Source organism: Anoplophora glabripennis, unplaced genomic scaffold (assembly GCF_000390285.2).
Source record: "Anoplophora glabripennis isolate ALB-LARVAE unplaced genomic scaffold, Agla_2.0 scaffold28, whole genome shotgun sequence".
In the NCBI taxonomy this organism is placed as follows: Eukaryota; Metazoa; Arthropoda; class Insecta; order Coleoptera; family Cerambycidae; genus Anoplophora; species Anoplophora glabripennis.
Window position 1 is genome coordinate 607,289 of NW_019416423.1, and position 19,923 is coordinate 627,211.

General features: G+C 32.1%; 1 protein-coding gene across 8 annotated transcripts in view; it reads right to left on the reverse strand.

Moving 5' to 3' along the window:
• LOC108909895 (serine/threonine-protein kinase tricorner) overlaps window positions 1-19,923 on the reverse strand; it is a 120,546-nt gene that overhangs the window by 28,949 nt on the left and 71,674 nt on the right. For 2 of the 8 annotated variants that reach the window (XM_018714363.2, XM_018714365.2), the window contains exon 1: window positions 12,657-12,820. The exons of 5 other annotated variants lie outside the window; for them this stretch is intronic. The gene's annotated coding sequence lies outside the window, so the exon portion shown is untranslated. Of the gene's footprint in view, window positions 1-2,031; window positions 2,156-12,656; window positions 12,821-19,923 lie in introns of those variants that run through there. One more of the 8 variants, XM_018714366.2, reaches the window with a different exon arrangement.

Sequence of the window (19,923 nt, forward strand, 5' to 3'; positions counted from 1 at the left end):
GTGACTGGCAGAGTACATTAATTAATCACTTTTTATAACGTATTAGAAATATTCCTACAATCATACATAATGTATTTTATGCAAAGGGCAAAGAAATACAAAAGTGGAGTTACACAATTACAATTTACACGTGTTTTCTCATTTTTTTAAATAAAATGTGTATTACTTATATTTTTTATAGTTGTAAATCTAGTTTTGTAAAGTCTGGGCTAGTTTAATTATTTCAATTAATATTTTAATAATCCGGAAAAATGGAAATTCAAATTAGATAAGTTGGTATGACATTAATCTTCAAATAAATAATGGATAATCCTAATATATTACCAATTTAAAAACAATTACGGTTATTGCCCTTTCTGTCAAATGTGATGGATGTCTGTTATTCTAACAAGATAGTTATCTGATTTCCTATGAATGTCCCAAACAATATCATGTTATCATCCACTTGCTGACGTATTAAAATTTAAATAACAGTTGAAGATATTCCCTATTTAATTACAGGTGATTTTTTAATGAAAGAAAAAAAACATCCACGAAATGTATGTGTTAATATTAATAATATTTATGTGTTTATATTGGTTGCCATATGTGAAATAAAAAGACGAAATCTCCACGGAAAATTCAAAGCGTTCTAAAAAAATACATACTTGAAAATATTACACTCGTGTCAAAATAAGATGATAAAAAATGTGAGTTACCACGTCAGCTCTCTTAATATTGTAGTCATTAAAACGTCGCCACAAAATCTAATTGCAAAAATAAGCGGCATTTTAAAAAATATTTACTAGAAATCACTTTCAGATCAAAAGCAAAGGTAGCTCAATGAAAACTTATAGCGAGCGTAGAGGGATTCTAAATTGCATTAACACAAATTAACAAAAAAAGCCACTAATTTCTGAATGTTTAGATTAAGGATTAATTTTACTTAAATGCTAAAACAAGTAGCAATCTTTAATGAATTGAGTTTTTTAAAAGATGGATGTACAGTGTAAAAATGTAAAAAAGTGAAAAATTAAACAAAACAAAAGGAAAATTACAAAAATTAAAAATTTTTGTAATTTTCCTTTTGTTTTGTTTGATTAATAACTTCCTAAAAATTAAATTTAATTCAGTAACATTTCATAATGTTTATGTTACTTCTTACATATATATTTCTAAATTTATACAGTAAAAATGTTCTTTATTTTCAGTCAATTTCATGTATCTATAAGCTATATATTAAATAAGTTATTTCTTTTTAGATAGTTTTCTTTGATTATTCCTTAAACTTATTCTATTTGGCAGTTTCACACTTCAATTACTACACTGTAAAAAAATTCACTCAAATTTCACTCAATTTTACTCAATATTGATTGAGTGAAATTTTCACTCTATTACATAGTATGAGTACAACTCAAAAGTCAAAATATTACATCAGAAATGAGTGAGTTTAACTCAAATCCGAGTTACTGCTAACTATCAAGTGAGTGACTTGACTCTATTCTGAGCATATAAAACCAATTTTGAGTTGACTTTTTCTCTAATATGATTTAAATTTAACTATTATTCATTTTATACTCAGACTTGGCTTTTAATATTAACTAAATATTGAGTGCAAAAATAAATCACTCATAAATGATTAATTAGGATATACAGAAATTAATTCACATCGCGGGGCCTCCTCCTGTCCTGGCTGATACCCGCCAGCTGAGACCCGCCGCTTTTCTGTAGAGAAGCAATATGTAGGTGAGTGAAAATGTACTCAATAATTTCACCCAATGAATTCACTCCGAATCATTATTGCTTTCACTCACACCGATTTTTTACAGTGTAGAGTCAAGTCACTCACTTGATAGTTAGCAGAAACTCCGATTTGAGTAAAATTGCACACACTTCTGCTGCAATAGTTTCACTCATAAAATTTTAGTTGCACTCATACTAATAGAGTGAAAATTCACTCAATCGTGGATGTGGACAGAAATTGATACAGTATTGAGTAAAATCGAGTGAATTCGAGTAAATTTTTTGTTACAGTGTACAATTGACATTTACCTTAACTCTAGATGTTATGTAACACTTTTTAAAGAGACGCACGACATGTAAGGCTACTCACAGGACAAATATAGGCGTAAACAATTAAAATAGTTATATATTTCTGATGTTTATTGACGATACGGAATTATCCAAAGTAATCACGAGGTGTAATAATAGCCAAGGAACGATAGATAAATCGGTGAAAGTAAAATTAGACTCGCTTACTTACAAATATTTCCGATAAGATTCGAACGTAAAATTGTTTAAAAAATCACACCGACTTGTTAATAAACAGCTGGCGACTGTTGCGACTCGCGACTTCGCCCCGAGAATGTCGCCTATGACCTCATCTTAAGTACAAATTTTCATGTTTAATTAGTGACTATCAATTCGAGTTGTTATTGACGGCTGTGATTGGTGAAACAAACACGAGTTCGGAGTCACAAGCTTAAACATATTTTTAATCTGGTCGACGGTCAATGGAACTTCTATTGTAGTTTTCCATAACAACTGTTTGACGTAGGAATCAAATCGTTATATTGCTTAAACACACTAAAAATTAATGTAAACACGTCAGGTTTAGCAAAGTAGAACCATTCCTAACAGAAATTGTTAGTGAAGTGTATCGGAATAGAGAGAGATTTTCATTTACATCCTTTATGTTGCAAAAAACGTTTGTGAAAAAGTAATAATGATCAAATGTCTATAATTTAGTTCAAAATCGATGTGAGAGTACATTATTGTTGGTTTTCAAGACCCTTTTAAGGTTCTAAGTTTTTAAGAAAGTCATATATCAGTTTTGATGAACATGTTTATGCTAAAATGTCAAAGCAAAGGATTGTTTAAATGTTAATTGAGTAACAAATAAAACAATTAAGAAATACAATACTGAATTACAAATAATCTATAATTAAACATATTACACGTGTTTTTTTGGTAAGGAACAAGTCACATTAACAGCACAATAATTCAATCTTTGAATTTAAATTTAATTACATTTTCGTTCGCATATATCATCACAAATAATAAAAATCATAATGGCTATTATATACGTTAGAACGTGACTGGAAACTTGTCATACATTTATTTAAATTGTTTTGTTACTTCATAGTTTAAAGCTTTTAAAATTTTACATTATTGATACGTCATAAATAAAAGTTTGCTTAACATTACTATATTTGAAGATACAGGGTAGGGTAGGTATAGGAAAGTTTCATCAATTTGTATTTATGGAAATAAATTTTTAATTTTTACGACGAAAAAGTGTATATTAATTCAAGGAAATATATTTTAGGTGTACTTATATGAGTTTACTTCTCGTATAATCTTGAAACAAATGAATATATGTACTTTTGTATTTTATTTTAATGCTTACACAAACTGAATTTATAATTTTCACTATTACCTCTATTTAGAAGTAAACAATTACATTTACCTACTAAACATTTATTTGGAATATGTCAACTAAATAAGTTTTCCTGTGAAACCTACATTTACCATAAGATCGAGTGCAAATATCTAATTATATAAGTACATACTACTTTTCCTTGAGCTGTAATTAGAATAGGTAAGCAGGAACACCTTAATGCAAGTTATCCAATCTATCATCAAGGTTGTAACCGATATAAATAATTTTTTTAAATAATATATAACATTTCCCTGCTTTGTACAGTGACTACGACATGACTCAGAAATGTCCAATATCATACAAATAAAAAATTACTCAAATGGAACTGAACACTAGCTAAATTTGCCTGTAAATTAAATATTTATTAAGATTTAGATTCTATTTAAAATACAATGTCTACAGAGATATAGACTCTCTTCCAGTGAATCATCAGTTAATAAACTGTCTTAGCCAACTGTGTCTCTCTATAAAACAAGTATTAACCTTTGTTTATACACCATTGTTTTGTATTCAATGCGCACAACCACAATAGAAAACGATACTACTTCGATTGTGAAAATATACTACATTTGTCATAATAACAATAATTGCAATAAATGGGTATAGTAAAAGGTGGTTTTATTTATTGTTCTCACAAAAGTGGAAATTAATGTTTTCTGTAAACGTATATAATTCCATTTTTTTTGCACTAGAGGCCTTCCAAACTGTCAAACTGACAATTTATTAATACCTTATAGAGGAACTTTGCGTGTGAAGTATCTACCTTTTTTCAAGTATGGGACTAAATTTCCACTTCTGTGAAAAAACTGTTACCTTATAAAACTGTTGGAGAAACAACTTTTTCTGTTTATTTATTAAAATTAACCGAAAATCAGAGTTGCTACGTATTTTGCTGACCTTTCCATATAAACATGAGACCTTATTTAGTCCTTTGAGATTTTTTGAGTTCTTTTTATTCAGTGTAGATTGCCTAATATACATTATATAAATACATGTATCAACAGTAACCAGCTTTCATTGTACCTATTTTTATACAGTTGGAGACTTGAGCGTACTGAAATACTGCAATTAATAAAAAAATAATAACGGATCAAAAAAGTTTGGCGTGTTATATGCGATGTGAGTGAACAATAAACCAAGCAAAGTAAAATCTGACCACATCTTCCGCACCACGAAACAGATATGGGAGAAAGCGTAAAAACTGAAATAAAATTTAGGCGTTTTAGAAATCTTACGATTCCCAACTTGCCAACCGTTTGGCGCAATAATCATACATATACACATGTATGTACTTTTCTATTTTTATGACAAAGCAACATGTTTGTTTAGAATTTGTTGCGCCGTAAAGATTAACGGGATTAATAACATAGATAGAAAAAAAAATGAATGACATTGGTATGGAAAAGAACAAACACAAGCGCAAATACATATGCAAGCTATTGTGCAAACTTCGATATCAATGTCTGCAATCTGTTTGATATATTCGATTTGGTGGAGTGTCACATCATTTCCTTATTCGATTTTGTGACATTTTAGCCATCGTGGGCGCTTTCATATGTCCCTTATTTTTATTGAAAACAGGTAGTTACAAATAATTATAATTTATTGCCAAGAAATTGATGGTAGTGTGTGGAAATAACAGTTTATAGACAGGCTTATCTGCTCCAGAGATAAAAAATAAATAATTCTATAAATCATTAATAAACAGTGTCTATAAGGGTGTTAGAAGTTTGACTGCCTTAATTTTAACAAGCGAAAGAATACATAAAAATAAACAAAAAAACCTTATACGACATGGGTCCTAAACTCGATCACTTCCGAGAAAAAACAACGTCAATAGGAATATAAACAATATGATCCAAACGGGTAAAATACAGGGTGATTCAGAACTTATCCAAAAAAAAATTCTGGATGTTCAGGGGACCCTTACAAATACAATTTTGTAAAGAAAAAATCAACAAGGTCAGTTCGAAATTGATTTAAAAATACACTTCTGCGTGGCACCGGAAACTGGTCCACTGTAAAACCTGACCTCGCACAATGCGACCGGTATGGCGGCGTGATAAAAACGGACAAAAACTTTCGCAAGGAAAGAAATATGTAAATAGAATTTTATCGCACCTATTTTATATCGGCAAATTTAAATGCTTTTGCCTTTATTAATTATTAATAAAATTAATTTGTGTTTTTAAATAATAAAATCATTTGACATACCCGATGCTGCAACAGCAATTGTTCAAAATTTTATCCACTCACGTGTAAACACATTTGGGTCCGTCTTACTCACTTTCTACGAACTAACACAAATGATGTCTTGCTTCACCATAACACAAATACTTTACCATAATACAAATGTTGTCTTGCTTAACTATAAATTAAAACGATATCCATCAACTCTGAGTTGCTATACACGCAAGCCATTTTTGACACTAACTACTAAAAAACTGATGTAAATACCACAGATAACAGGTAAAAACTACCGCAACGACGGATTTCAGTATTAGGAGTCACATGGCTCTCCACGCGTATTGCGAATGACGCTAGAGACTACAGTTGTCCAGCTATGTAGTGGTTTAATGTGCTATAACTTCATTAATTTTTTTCTCAAAAATTATAAGGATTTTACATTTTTTTTTTTTTACAATATTGACTCCATTTCTCATGCCGCATCTATTCCCTAATTTTTTTGGATAAGTTGTGAATCACCCTGTATAGAGACCCGCACAACAGGACCATCAACATTTCAAGTTATTCCACGCCATCCGGGGGCATTGTGTAAGTCAGTAATGGTTTCAATTTGCGCTATTGGCTATTGCGGTCTATTTAATCATACAGGAAACGAAAAATGTCGAAACGATTTCTTGCGATAGTCATAAATCATTGCCGAGGTGTTAATGTGTAAAAAGTGAAAGTTTTTTATGGGTTAGCGTTTAAACGGTGTTAAGGTACCACCGTTCAACGATTTGATTATGATTAGGTGAAATTTTCGTTACCATTTTTAATATTACTCCGGTTAAGAAACGAAATTTTGCAACTGATCTCGCTGTGGCAACAATAAGTTAGATAATTGCCCAGTGAAGGTAATGAGGATTCTGGGAAGGTACAGGAGATCACAGAAAATAAATTATCTATTAATACTTGTTCACTAGTATCCTTTTGATTAGAAAAAAGGAAAACGATCACTGGAGACTAGATTTAAAGAATTACATACCTAAAATCTATTTACTATAATTCGTTGTGATGAAAACAATCGAGAATCAACTGTTCAAATTTATAAAGCAGCATTTACCTCTGTAAATATTTATTAAGCCAACAAAATAACTTTTAAAAACTTGCCTCAACTTCAGGAAGGCGACAGGTGTACAATTTATCCAAGAGTTTCTCAATTCCCGAAAAGAATATCTGGCGGTTCGTTCTGTGTATAAAATTGTTACGTTAGTGTGTAACGGTTTTTACTTTACCCGAAGGAGAAATGTGTTCCGTATATTTAGCACGCGACGTCTTCCCCAGCAAATCGCCTTCGTGTGTTCCACTTGGTCTTCTATACACGACGTTCCACTTATTTGGCCCCATTAAATGGGACTACAGTGTCGTTTCAGTTACATTACGGTCATATTAGGAAGATAAATAAATTCAAGAGATGGTTCTTATTGCGAACATTCTGATGCTTTGCAATGAGTGAAATGAGCAAAAAATACAAATCGTTTGCAAGTAGAAATCACCAGTACCAGTGTACAGTGTTAAAACGGTTCCGGAGGAAAACACTGAACGATTGCACTAAATATGTGAAAATTCTGAACTGGGAGAAAGAAAATTCCTATCCGCAAATAGGACATTCTAAAAATTGATTTACTACCCATCATCTTTGACAATCATGGTCGAATTCCTTTCTGGGTCACAAACATTTGCCGTAAGAGGGGGGTTATAACCTCAAATGTTCGGGAACCGCTGGTCTGCAGTAATTAAATTACTCTTGCTCTATAGCAGGTTATATAATTAGAACAAATATTCTTGTGAGTGGTCTCGCGTGGGCAGGATGCAAGCAAGAAACCACTGATCTGACGACGCGAATAAAGAATAAAGTGCATATTTAGTGGTGGGAGTTAATTTAAAATTATGTAGTATGTAGTATATTATTATATACTGACTGCAGATTGATTTACAAATTAATGTTAACTTTGAACATCATAAGGTGCAGGGCATATCTTAACGCATGTTTCGAATTCTTCCCGAAATTCTTTACCGCCAAAAAAATTTAACACATTTTCGGATTTTGGGAAAATAAACAAACTCCGAATTTTACGAAACCCGAACTGCAACAGCACCTTAAGCTCGACATTAACCAAAATAAGTTTCAGCTCAATAACTCTACGGAGACAGCCACCACCACGAGATAGGCGTTTTTCAAGGAGATGATTTACCAATTTTGTTGCAGACATCATTGAAGCGGAACTAGCATCCCCTGTTAAATGTCTACCCGAGTATCATGCAGTTTAGTAACCAGGATCGGTTCGGAACCTGGCCAGAAATCTGATTTGATTGTGCCCATATTTAAAAAAAGGAAACTCCAAAGATTGTTAAATTTACAGATGAATCATATTGCTTAATACTTGTTCCAAGACATTAACTTCTTCTAGAAAGAATAGAAGTCTACGCAAGAACCACTGGGCTATACCGAAAATCGGAATAGTTTCAGAAAATAAATCGCAATTTCCCGGAAAAACATCAGTTCTGCAGATTTTTCATAATGGGTTTCATATGAAGAAATCTTTGGGAGATGTATCAATGAAAAAAAATACTCATCATTTTTTAAAATCAAATCCAGTTACAAATTTGACATTTTTGAAACGGAAGGATATATTGATTTTTTTTTGGTACTTTTCTGTATAAACATTGTCGGGAAATATCGTTTCGGAGATGTATGTCCTCATTTCTTGTTTCACTGAAAACTGAAAGTAACTAGTAGTTGTTTGCATCGAGATATGCCAAAACAAACGCACTTATTTCGCTTTCTTTTACCTGAAGAAAAATGTTCCATTAATGTTGCATACTTTCTAGCGGCACAACCTAAATGTAAGAATATTATTTAATTAGATGATGTTTGACTTTCGTTGCTGGTGGAGCGGGATTCATTCGAGTCGCGAAAGGGATTATATTATACTCTGAACTTTCCAAAGTTTCACAGAACTTAAACCGAATACAGAACAGGGAACGGCAGGCAAGAGTTTTAAACTTTTAAGAAAATTAATTAAGGTTCATACGGTTTATGTTCAGCTTCCAAACAAGCCTCTGGTTGGAGGACGAAGAGACGGATAACTTTGACACTACAACAAGCAGAAAATCTACCGAAATTAGCGTGTCTTTAATACAAAATTAAAATAATGTAATGTAATTAAAATAATTTAAGAAACCAATAAAGATTGGATTCAATAACAATAAATTCTTGCTTTGTACGTAACGTGACCGCAGTGTGTATGTGCCTTTAGCCAGCGGCCAGTCGAGCCACGATCACTGCAAGCGAACTGAAATTCGTTCGAATATCTCCGTATCACTGCTGGAATCTATTTCGACGCTGTGTCTCGTAAAATAACACGTCACTGGAACGAGCCGTATGTTTGCCTACTTGAGGAAAGTGTAACGTCAACTGCGGGGCAAAGTTCTGCGGGATATTGCAATGCGAGCCCGGCGGAATGTGAAATTGGAGCTTTACTTGAAATGTTAGGAAATTTTATTGGCTAGGCAGATGCATACAATTTCATCCATCAAAATGTCTACACCTCGGTCTACAGACAATTCCTGTACTTCTGTTAAAACTCTTTTCTGAAGTTGAAATCGTTACGATTTTTTAATGTGGCGCGCACTTCTTTTAAAAAGAAGAAAGAAACAAATGTCTCGATATTTTCACTACTCCACTGTTTCAAGCAGTTGTGATATATTCCAATTTCTTTAAATAAGCGTATATTGGGTTTTTGATTATAAATGTTACTTGAATTAGAGCCCAAATGCATTACAAAACGTTAGAACTTAAAATGTAATAGGTATGTAGCATAACTAGCGCCCTCTCTGAAATATACAAAAAATAATTAGACCAGCGTATTTGACATCCTTAAAAACCCCGGAATACCAAATTTCATAAAAAATATTTCGCACAGTTTGGAAATTTTCGTAAACATTCTATTTTGTCGCTCTGTATCTCGAAAACAAGAGGAGATAGACATAGAGTTTTACTTTTTTGTCGTACTATCACCCCCTGTATTTACGGGAGGTCTCCCTGAAACACCCTGAAGTACAAATATAATTACATAAATAAATATATAATTATAAACTGAGAAAATAATGATTTTTTTCATATAGTAGTACAAGTAAGATTTCGACAATAAGAGCAGCAGAAAATTCTATCTAAAAATATACAAATCAATTAAATTCTGACCTTCGCACCATCAATGAACATCTGTGGGTGCATATTCCGTTCAACATTTTGTTTTGGCACATTTTTGGCTTTTATTCGATGTTGTGTTCATCAACACCATTTCTTATTTAGGCACATAATTTGTTACTCCAAGAATAATATAGAAAATAGAAGTGACATATATATTATACCATCTACATGCCATTAGAATTAACATAAAATGTTTAACGATGGTTGAATTTTTTAATTATTTTCGACAGTACCTACTAGAAAATGAATTATAATTCGAAATCCACTTATTCTTGGCAATCTGCACTTACTTGAGGCGTTCGGTAAGTTATTTATATCCCTACTCAACAATCTGCTCACATGATGTAAATGCTCAATATTAAATCTCATCATTTAACTACATTTTCAAATGGTTACATAATAAAAACACCTGCTGGCAATGTTGAGCAAAATTATTTGCGTGTAGGTGTTCCAAGGCAAACTTTGTCATTTTCACGGTAGTATCGATGAATAACTAACTGGAACTACATTAGAAAATACATATTTATAGTAAAAATTTACCATGACGTAGAAGCAACTACAAGAATTTTAATTTTGCGAAACAAAGTGTACTCCTGGAAAAAAACTGTCGTATAGGAATTAAATTAGAAGAAACTTTGATCTAACAAAACTCACGAAACTGATTTAAGGATATAATTTTTCTCAATAAACGTCATCGTGAACTGATTTAATACGAATAAAATTATTAATACACGAGTTCGTATTCCCACATAAGAAATTACTCTTTTAAGCAGAAAAGCATTATAAAAAATGAGCCTTCAGATATTTTATCTCGAAATTGGCGTTCGACACTACTTATTTAGATTACTAGATTAATGATTTAATTACACTCACACTGATGAGGATTAAAAAGTCCCAAACTGCAGTCAGTAATTAGTAAGTCAATAGCAGAGTCACTATCAAAGGCGGAAATGGCAGAATCACTAGTATTGAGCCAATTGAGAGCTTTAATATATAAAAATTTCAGTCAGTTTAACTGAAACCACTTTTTCATAAGAAAAGTGCCGGGTTCTTTTTGTTTGCAGATGCTCTCAGTGAGTGAGGGTGTTAAAAATTGTACAAATTTTTTTATAACTTAAATTTCAGAATTGATTTTTCCATGAATAATTTTAAAATATGCCACTGTTTTTTGTAAAAAGTTTACTTGGAAAATGTTCTCAAATTGACTGGTCTTAATAGGCCAGGAAATATAGAGTTGGACGCGACTTTTTGTTTCGGCAAGCTGAATTTATCATTATAGATGCTAAATATTATGTGCAATAACATATTAGTTTCCACAGTCATAAAAATGGGAGGAAGATTGTTTACAGGGTGGTTAATTGTATAATTTTTACGTAAATTCACGTTATTCGCTTATAACTTTTTTCCGTTCTTTTCCACGAGAAAACAGTAAAGTACTTTTTTCGTCTTCAAAAGATCTACCTAAAAAAATATTGATTAGATCAAAAGTTATAAACAGAAGAAGTTTATTTATGACTTTTGAATTAAACATTTATAAACTGCGTTATTATTACCAGAACGTTTTGGCATCGCATCTTCTCATTCCTTACTTACCACTGTCTAATAACTCACAAGAAATCTGGAATAGGTAAGTTGAATAATTTACAAGTTATGGCCTTACGAACAAATTAACTAATTATTAGTCTGGACCATCTCGAGCATCATCCACAATCGCAATGATTTTTTTCATGGTAGATTTCATAATAATACATTGAAATCCATCATTTTTTTTTTTAGTTTCACATTTGCAACATGGAATTTTTTTTTATTTTTTAGCCTTAGTTGCAAAATGAAATATACGACACACGCGCGTGATATAGTTATATATTATTACATATTCGAAAAGCTTTAAGTTAAAAAAAAAATCGTCAAGATTCGTTGAAAAACAACGGAGTTACAGGCTGTCAAAGTTGACGGCCTATTGTTAAACAAATTAAGTTGGTAGCGGCAAAAAAAATACAGTCATAACCGGCAACCCGAGTACTTTCCCGGATAAAAATATTTTATTTGTGGAAGGTGCATATGAAATATTGTTAAAAGTCAGTCATAAATAAACTTCTTCTGTTTATAACTTTTGATCTAATCAATATTTTTTTACGCTGAGGGGCTAGTTTTGAAGGTCTTTTGAAGACGAAAAAAAAAAACGTAAGTAACTGTTTTCTCGTGGAAATGAATGGAAAAAAGGTATAAGCGAAAAACGTGAAAACAACCTTTCCCTCATTTTTATGACTGTAGAAACTAATATGTTAATGTACATAATATTTAACATTTCTAGTGATAAATTCAGCTTGCCGAAACAAAAAGTCGCGAAATGGTCATTACCCAGCTATTTTTCCTGCACTATAAGACAATTGCGGTTAAAAACTTTTCAAATGTTAGGGATGGTTAAATAACTTGACAGAGCTGCCGCTATTAAAAAAAAAATAAAAAATTTTCGCTAATTTCTTTGGACTTTTAATTGTTAATCTCTAAAACCAATAGTAATATTTAGGCTCTTCATTCATTTTAATGTTTTTCTGGTAAAAAACATTACCAAATTACGTGCAAAAATAGTAAAACAGTTTCTTTCAGTGTAGCTTCGCACTAGTGCATCGAAAAATTAAAAACATGTACAACACACATACACAAGGATAAGAATATCAATATCTAGGATTAATTTAAAACAAAATCAAAACGTAAATCACACGTCATCATATCCTAATCCACAATTGCTCAACAAAGCATTCCAAACGTTGTTCACAGTTCAGATCTACATACCAGAAGCATCTATTTATTTTAGATCTCAGCCGGTACGCCGTCACAGCTGATCAGGTGGCGTTGGATATAAATATTTTAGGTTGCGGCAAGCCCGGTGACGATGTGGAGTTTTTTTTTACACGTGGCCCGGACTAGGACCCGGACGCGGAAACGGTGCCACGCCGAAACTGAAAACGAAAACTGCCTGTTTTCCTGCACAGATCCGCAGCGAAGGTGTCTCTCGGTCTTGGCTGCCAGCTGTTTGCCGATGACGTGGCGACGTTGCCGGATTAACGATTTTTAAGGGAATCTAGGGTCTAACCCAACTATATATAAATTTACACTACCCCATATAACAATCAGTTTTCCAACTATTAATTATTAATTAGCGGATACAATAGTTCCAAGTTTGAAAAAAAAAAAAAAAAATAGATACGCGTCATATGCGGTAATTTTATTCGGTTTTCTTTTGAAATGCAACGCTTTAAAAACACTGAATCCACCAACGAACATGTTGACCATTCAAAGACGTAGCAAAGGCGTCCGGTAGTTCTGCTAACGAGTAATCCTAGCTGGTTGCTAGATGTCGAGGGTGTAATCTAAGCTGGTCGGAGCATTAGTTCGCAGAGTAGTTTTTTTTGTAATATCGTCAGTTATAATTTTATTCTCTCCAATTTCATGTCCGATTTATAGGAGCTAGGAAACTTACCAGAATAGTTGTATTACACTTATTAATATAATTGGGCCAATATCTCAACTTTAAAATTGATGATTTAAATCGGGCATCTCATTTATTAGTGACAAATTAATTACCGCTTAAATCAATTAATTTAAATCATTTTTGATTTGATTAAAAAATATATTACATATGTAACACTTGCTTATTTTTAAACTATTGTAATAATGGGAATCCATATATATTTTATTTTATAATGAAAACTATCGTAGCTGCTTCGAATCAAACCTCAGCTGTTGACACGGAATGCGCCAGCCAAGTGTTTATTTGCCCTTGAGATAATGTAATTTATAAGTACCAAAATGTAGCCCCGGAACAGTAACTTTGTTATTTGTTTCATATACCAGCTTTATTTCTGACGAATGACCCGGCTGTTGTCGAGATAAACTGCTTTGTGATGACCCATGTATAAAAGGTAACAATACCAATAACATTTATTTTACACATATTGAACTGAAAATATATTACTCCTTCCTGTAATTGATCTAAAAACAGAGATTGATATGGTTTGTGCAATAGCTTTAGACACAAATAGATAACCATAAACTTCTGAGGTAGGTTATAGTTTTTGCCGTAGTGTGACAAAATAACTAAACGCTTATACCCTCGGAAAAAACGTAAATTAGATTTAAAAGTTACTACTATTCAAAATTAAACATCTATATATTTACCAATTAGAGTGCTCCTCTCTTCCATTTCCTTATTTATCCTCAAAAAAAAAAAAAACGGAAACTTCGACGAATTACCACGACCTTTTCTTTGTTTGGGGCCTAAACGAATTCAACTCCCTTGGCAACATCGAGTCGCCGCCTTCCGCGAGAGTGAATGGCGCAGGACGGTGACGCGACGTTGCCACATTAATCAATCCATCCGACTACTAACTTGCTGACCTAGAATGTAGGTCAAGATTAAATCTGGGTTGCCGGATTACGGGATCACGTCGCGGAACTCACAACAGTCCCAGTCCCGGAAAATATTAGCGCCTGGTCGAAGGTAAACAGTTAAGCGAGGAACTCATTTTGTGAAGCAACGCACCAATTACTTGGGATGTAAGGCAACTAGTATGAGTATGCTGCTGTTACAATCCCAACAGGACAGAGTCCGTATTTCAAGACATTTTTTTCCAAAAGTTGCACATAGATAACCGGAAAAACTAGAAGCTTGTAAATATTTTAGTAGTATTAGCACCAATTATTTTACCAATAACAAGAATTAAATATTTTAGTAATTATCGATAAATCCAAATAAAGTACATTATTGAGCTTTACACCGATTCATTTGTTATAAATAAATCGACATTTTTATTGAAACTAAACGTTTTTCTCTGTGTATACAAACCGGAAGTAGAACTTTAATACACAGACATAAATAATCTTTTTGAAATCAGGGAGACGTCTTGGCAATAAATCATTTTATACGAGCACTGTGTCTATAACAGATTGAAATAATGATCCTATCTCGTGCCTCGAGATGGTTCTGTTGCCCTACATCCGATATATTTACATAAGGGATTTATTATAACCTTCGAATGTTTTAAAAACAAAAAGGTGGCTTTGTCAATGAATCTTGTGTAAGGTTCAATTTTTAGTATGTTTATTTAATGAAACACGCAAAAATAAGCTACTGAAATTTACGCATTTGTCATAATTTCATGTGTAGGTATTGTTGATTCAACTGAAAGTATCTAAATCACATATAAAAAGGAATATCCGTATAACATAACTACAAAAATCAGGAAATGATAAATTTTTACACGAAAAAAATATAAAATTTTATTAGAATTAAAAAGAAAACATTTTTGTATCAACCTTCCAACGACTATGCTCTACGTGACTCCAGTCAGTCTTGTGTTTGCAAAAACTTAACGTACACTTTTGCTAAATATGTTTTTCTTTTCAAATTTTACGACTTTAGTAACTAAATACGGGTATTATTTCACATTTGACATGTGTATAAACATATGTAATTTATGAATTTATAAATAAGAAGTGATAACGTACACAACTACAAAAAACAATAAATCGTTAATTTTTATATGCTCACTTTAAAGAAAAAAATATCTTTGTCGCAATCATTCAAAATATAGGTTGTATCTGACGTCAATCAGTGCTCTGCTTACGTAAATTTAATGTACTTACACTTTTGCTAAATATGTCTGTCCCTTCAGATTTTACGGCTTTAGTACCTAAATACGGCGTTATTTCACATTTGACATGTTTACAATATGCGGCGCCTGTAATTATTTTGCACTGCGATTTTAACATAGCAGTCATAAGCTCACAATTCATTCATAATGTGTGGCAAAGGAATAATAGTAACGACGTAACACACATTTGTATTTCAGTAAACTCGATTAAGCGTTTACGTTTACAGAATTATGAATAAATGACGTATGAGCTACAGTACTGAAAAAAATAAACAATGCAAAGAATACGCGGAAATAAACTCTATTAATTTCCTGTTATTTTGCGGTTCGACGAAAATATTTATTATAACATTCTTTATTATGGTGCCATTCCAAAAAATTGAACAGGAAACATTTACATATATCTTTGTCAGCTTTCGACGTTTTTTTTTGAAAATATGAGGGCTATACCAAAATATAAAAAACTTAATGCCTCTTTATGAAATCAGATCGTGAAAAATAGCTACACATTGATACCTCGATTGTTACGATATCTTAAAAACTGTAAGAGATGCAGGCTTGAGCCGTTTTAAGTGACGGACGCCATAATGTATATTTTTTAGTTTATATTTTACTAAGTATATTGTAAATTTATAATTGAAATATGTTTTATATATTCTTTGGAGCTAATTTTTTTATATTTCTTCATCATTAATTCCTGCTGTTCTAAGTTACAGCAGAAAGAGCAGGAAATTATTCGAAGACCCTCAACAACACCAAATTCGCCTTGTTTTTCAAAACGTACCGCACCACTCTTTAGGGAATGCCTTTGTTTGTGTACAGCAAAGTCTTGGATTATGCTAACGTGGACAATTTAGGTCTTAATACGGTTATAGCGAACTGTTCCGCGTGACATTTCTTGAATGCAAACGTTCCGTATTAACCATTTCTTTGTTTGTATTCCGACTGTGTATGTGTGGCTAGTAGATGTCTCATGTACATATAGACGCATAGATTTGAAAAGGTCATGCTCATGTTGAATATTAAAAGTTTTAACGCATTGTCCATTGTTCGGGATGCGGATTAATTAGTCCTTTAGTGCCCTACCTGTACTGAACGAGATAACTAGACAAAGAAGATGGAATAAACCAATTTAGATCAAATTACGTTACACTTTTGCTTCCTTAAAAAGTTACAGGCCTTAGTACTGCATATTTTTTACAACAAAATTAATTTCCTTTTATGACGGCTTAAAAAGTAGAAGTTAATAAAGGATCATTTGAAGCATAATTGACAGGAGCGACAGGTCAATTGACAGAGCGAAATACAATACATGTACAGATCTGGCAACGAATATTGTTACAGTCAAGGCTAACTTTACTAGCACACACGGCGTTATGCGAATTACCATTATTGCATATAATTTCATACAGCCGGAGCACACGTCATCCTAGACTACATTACCCGTAACTAGCCTGAGTCACGTATGTTTGCTTATCATTCTCAATTAGTACTTGCGAGTACGTGGACATCGGCTTCGTAGTGGAATAGAGCTGGGGCACGAGGTCTAGGTGGGTCCTACGCGAAGTAGTCGAGTTAATTTCGTCTTAGGGTCAGTGGGTACCGTAAAAATTGCTTTGAAAAGTAGACCATTAGGTTTCGTACGTAATTTGGGTAATAGTAGGCGAGCAGCTATGTAGGCAAAAACAACGAAAGCATATAAACAGGAACGTCATCCTAAAGGAAAGTTTGAACCGTTACAAAAAGTTGTTTTGGGCATTCGATATATTTGATTGTCATATTTTCTTTTTACGTAGTTTTCTTTATGATATAATTAATTGACAATAAGCCATTCTTATTCAAAATTTAATGGGTACTTCACACAACCTAAATTAAAGTTTTTGCACCCCTATAATATGTTTTATATTTCAATTTGACATAATTTCTCGTTTTCGTGACAAAATGTTTTCGGGCCTACATTAAAAGGAAGTATTGTTAGAACTAGGACAACCTATATAGTCTAAAAGGTATTGCTAGCAAGCTTTTTTAAGTTTTAATATATGATCACGTAACCTTGACGATATTTTAATTCAAAATAATTATAACATGACTGTATAATACTGGTTTCTATACTCATGAATGACATAATTTTTAAGTGACAGTAAACCTAATAAAAGATGAAACTATTACCGGTACCTACTATCATTACCAATTTTCCATTAAATTCAATTGTAGAAACTATCTGAAACATATTATTTCCTGCACCTGTCTGATTCAATTCAATTTTTCTTTAGTTTATATTTTCATAAATTTGTGTTATACGGTTTTATAAATATGTATGTATAAATATAGAAAGGAACCAAGCATCTAATTATTGCTTTATAATTAAATTATGTAATCCTAAAAATGCACGAATGAAGCATTCATTTAAAGAAGATTTTATAAATAAAAGCAAGTCTGTAGATTCAATGTTTTATTTTATTAAATCTTGTAAGTTTGACCTTACAAACATAAATTCATCAAGGAGTTAAAGAGGAGTGTGCCATAAGGGTCGGTTTTAGGTCCCTTATTTTTCACAACTTATACCTGTCAGTTTGAGAATCACGCTTTTAAGCTAATGACACACAACTATATTATTCTTTGGTGTTATTTACATTTAAATTATTGCGATACAATCTGTTACCCATTTTTATAAAAATATGACCAAATACGTTTACAGAAAATTTAAAATACCTGTGCCAGATTAATATGTACTGCTATAGGCAGACATTTCTCTTGAAATTGAAGAAACTGGCTGGTTGAAAATTTACCAACGTCAAATTTTCCACAGCTGCTGTCTGTTTCGCAAAATTTTACTTTTGAAACACCACCCTATTGCTCAATCGTTCATCTGTCTTTAGATCTCTGAAATGTCTAATGAATAATACGTAAATATGCAAACTGTATGTTTCAATAGCCTTGATCGGTACACATAATGTAGTCATTATGCAGTTTGCGGCTTCTGTTGGTTATTATACTTAAATTTTACTAGTAGCCGTCGATTGTGCACCTTAATAGGAATATGTGTATGTTTAATTCAATGACGTCATAATTGTTTACATTCGATACATAACAGATAATATTTATACACGAATAGGTGTTATGTTATCTTTGAAAAGTGTTTCTTATCAAACTACTAATGGATAATGTAACTGTACGTTGATGGAATTATGCACACCTAGTTTTTGACATTCAAGGTATTGATAGATTCCATTTTAATAAATTTAATTACTTTTAATGTCGTGCCGACAAGAGAGTAAGCAATAAGAAAGAAAAAGACAAGATTAAAATTGACCAATAATTATCCGTTATATTTTGGTTGCGAATCTACTACTTAAGTACAATCACTGTAAAAAATTATCCGACAGATAAGTATACACGACATACTCGGTCATATTGAGGAAGAAATTCTCGATATTATCGAGGAACAACCAAGGACATTATTAAAAGTATTAATCAAACTGTAGTTTTCTATTAAATTTTAATCACCGAAATTAGAACATAAATAGTATCGATTAAAGTTCTAACGATCGGACTTACTACTTAGTCACTATAATAGGTAGTGCTGCATTGTTTTTAGTTTTATTAAATTACGTGTTTTGCATTCAAAATAATAGGGCAGGGGTTATTGTCGACAGACACGAAAGTTGTATGGAATCGATTTTCTATTACAATTCACATGCCCTTGACTAAATGCCAATAAATTATGTAACAATAAGTAATGATATACAATACTGTCTCTAGGGAAAATATCGAATATTATATTGTGGCTGGATTTTAAACATTTCAATTAAAATTCCGATAAGTTTTAAAATATACGTAATTACCGTCACGTTTACAAAAAATATAGAACGCTGAAAAAATTATAAGGCATATTTGAAAGCACTGTTTATTTTTTTTGGTCTTGACCAAGTTGGTCTAGATCTTTTATCATTTATTATGAGAACGGTATTTATAGCAACATATAGCCAAAGTAAAGCTTTTGGTAATCATTAGTAACAGCGAGTCAATTTAAAATAGCTTGAAAGAAAAAAAATTGGTAGTGGAAATCTGCATAACGAATATATGTTTGTTTGTACATATCTCGAAAATAAAGCTTTTCATCAGGACACATTACAAGATTTTTTTGGTTGATTTGTAATATAGAATCCGTGTAAGGAAAAGACACCTTTACTTTGTGAAGATATCTATAATTCATTTGGTCAATTCATACACAGCACTTATAGATAAATAAATCCTTTTCGTTTTATTGTTTACACACTTTTGTTTCCACGAAGTATTTGCTTCAAATTTAGTGACAGATTCATATCGAAAATAAACAAATAAGTAAATCTGACTCTCGGAATCACCCACATATTGCACAACCTCTCCAAGTTTGGTCAATCATC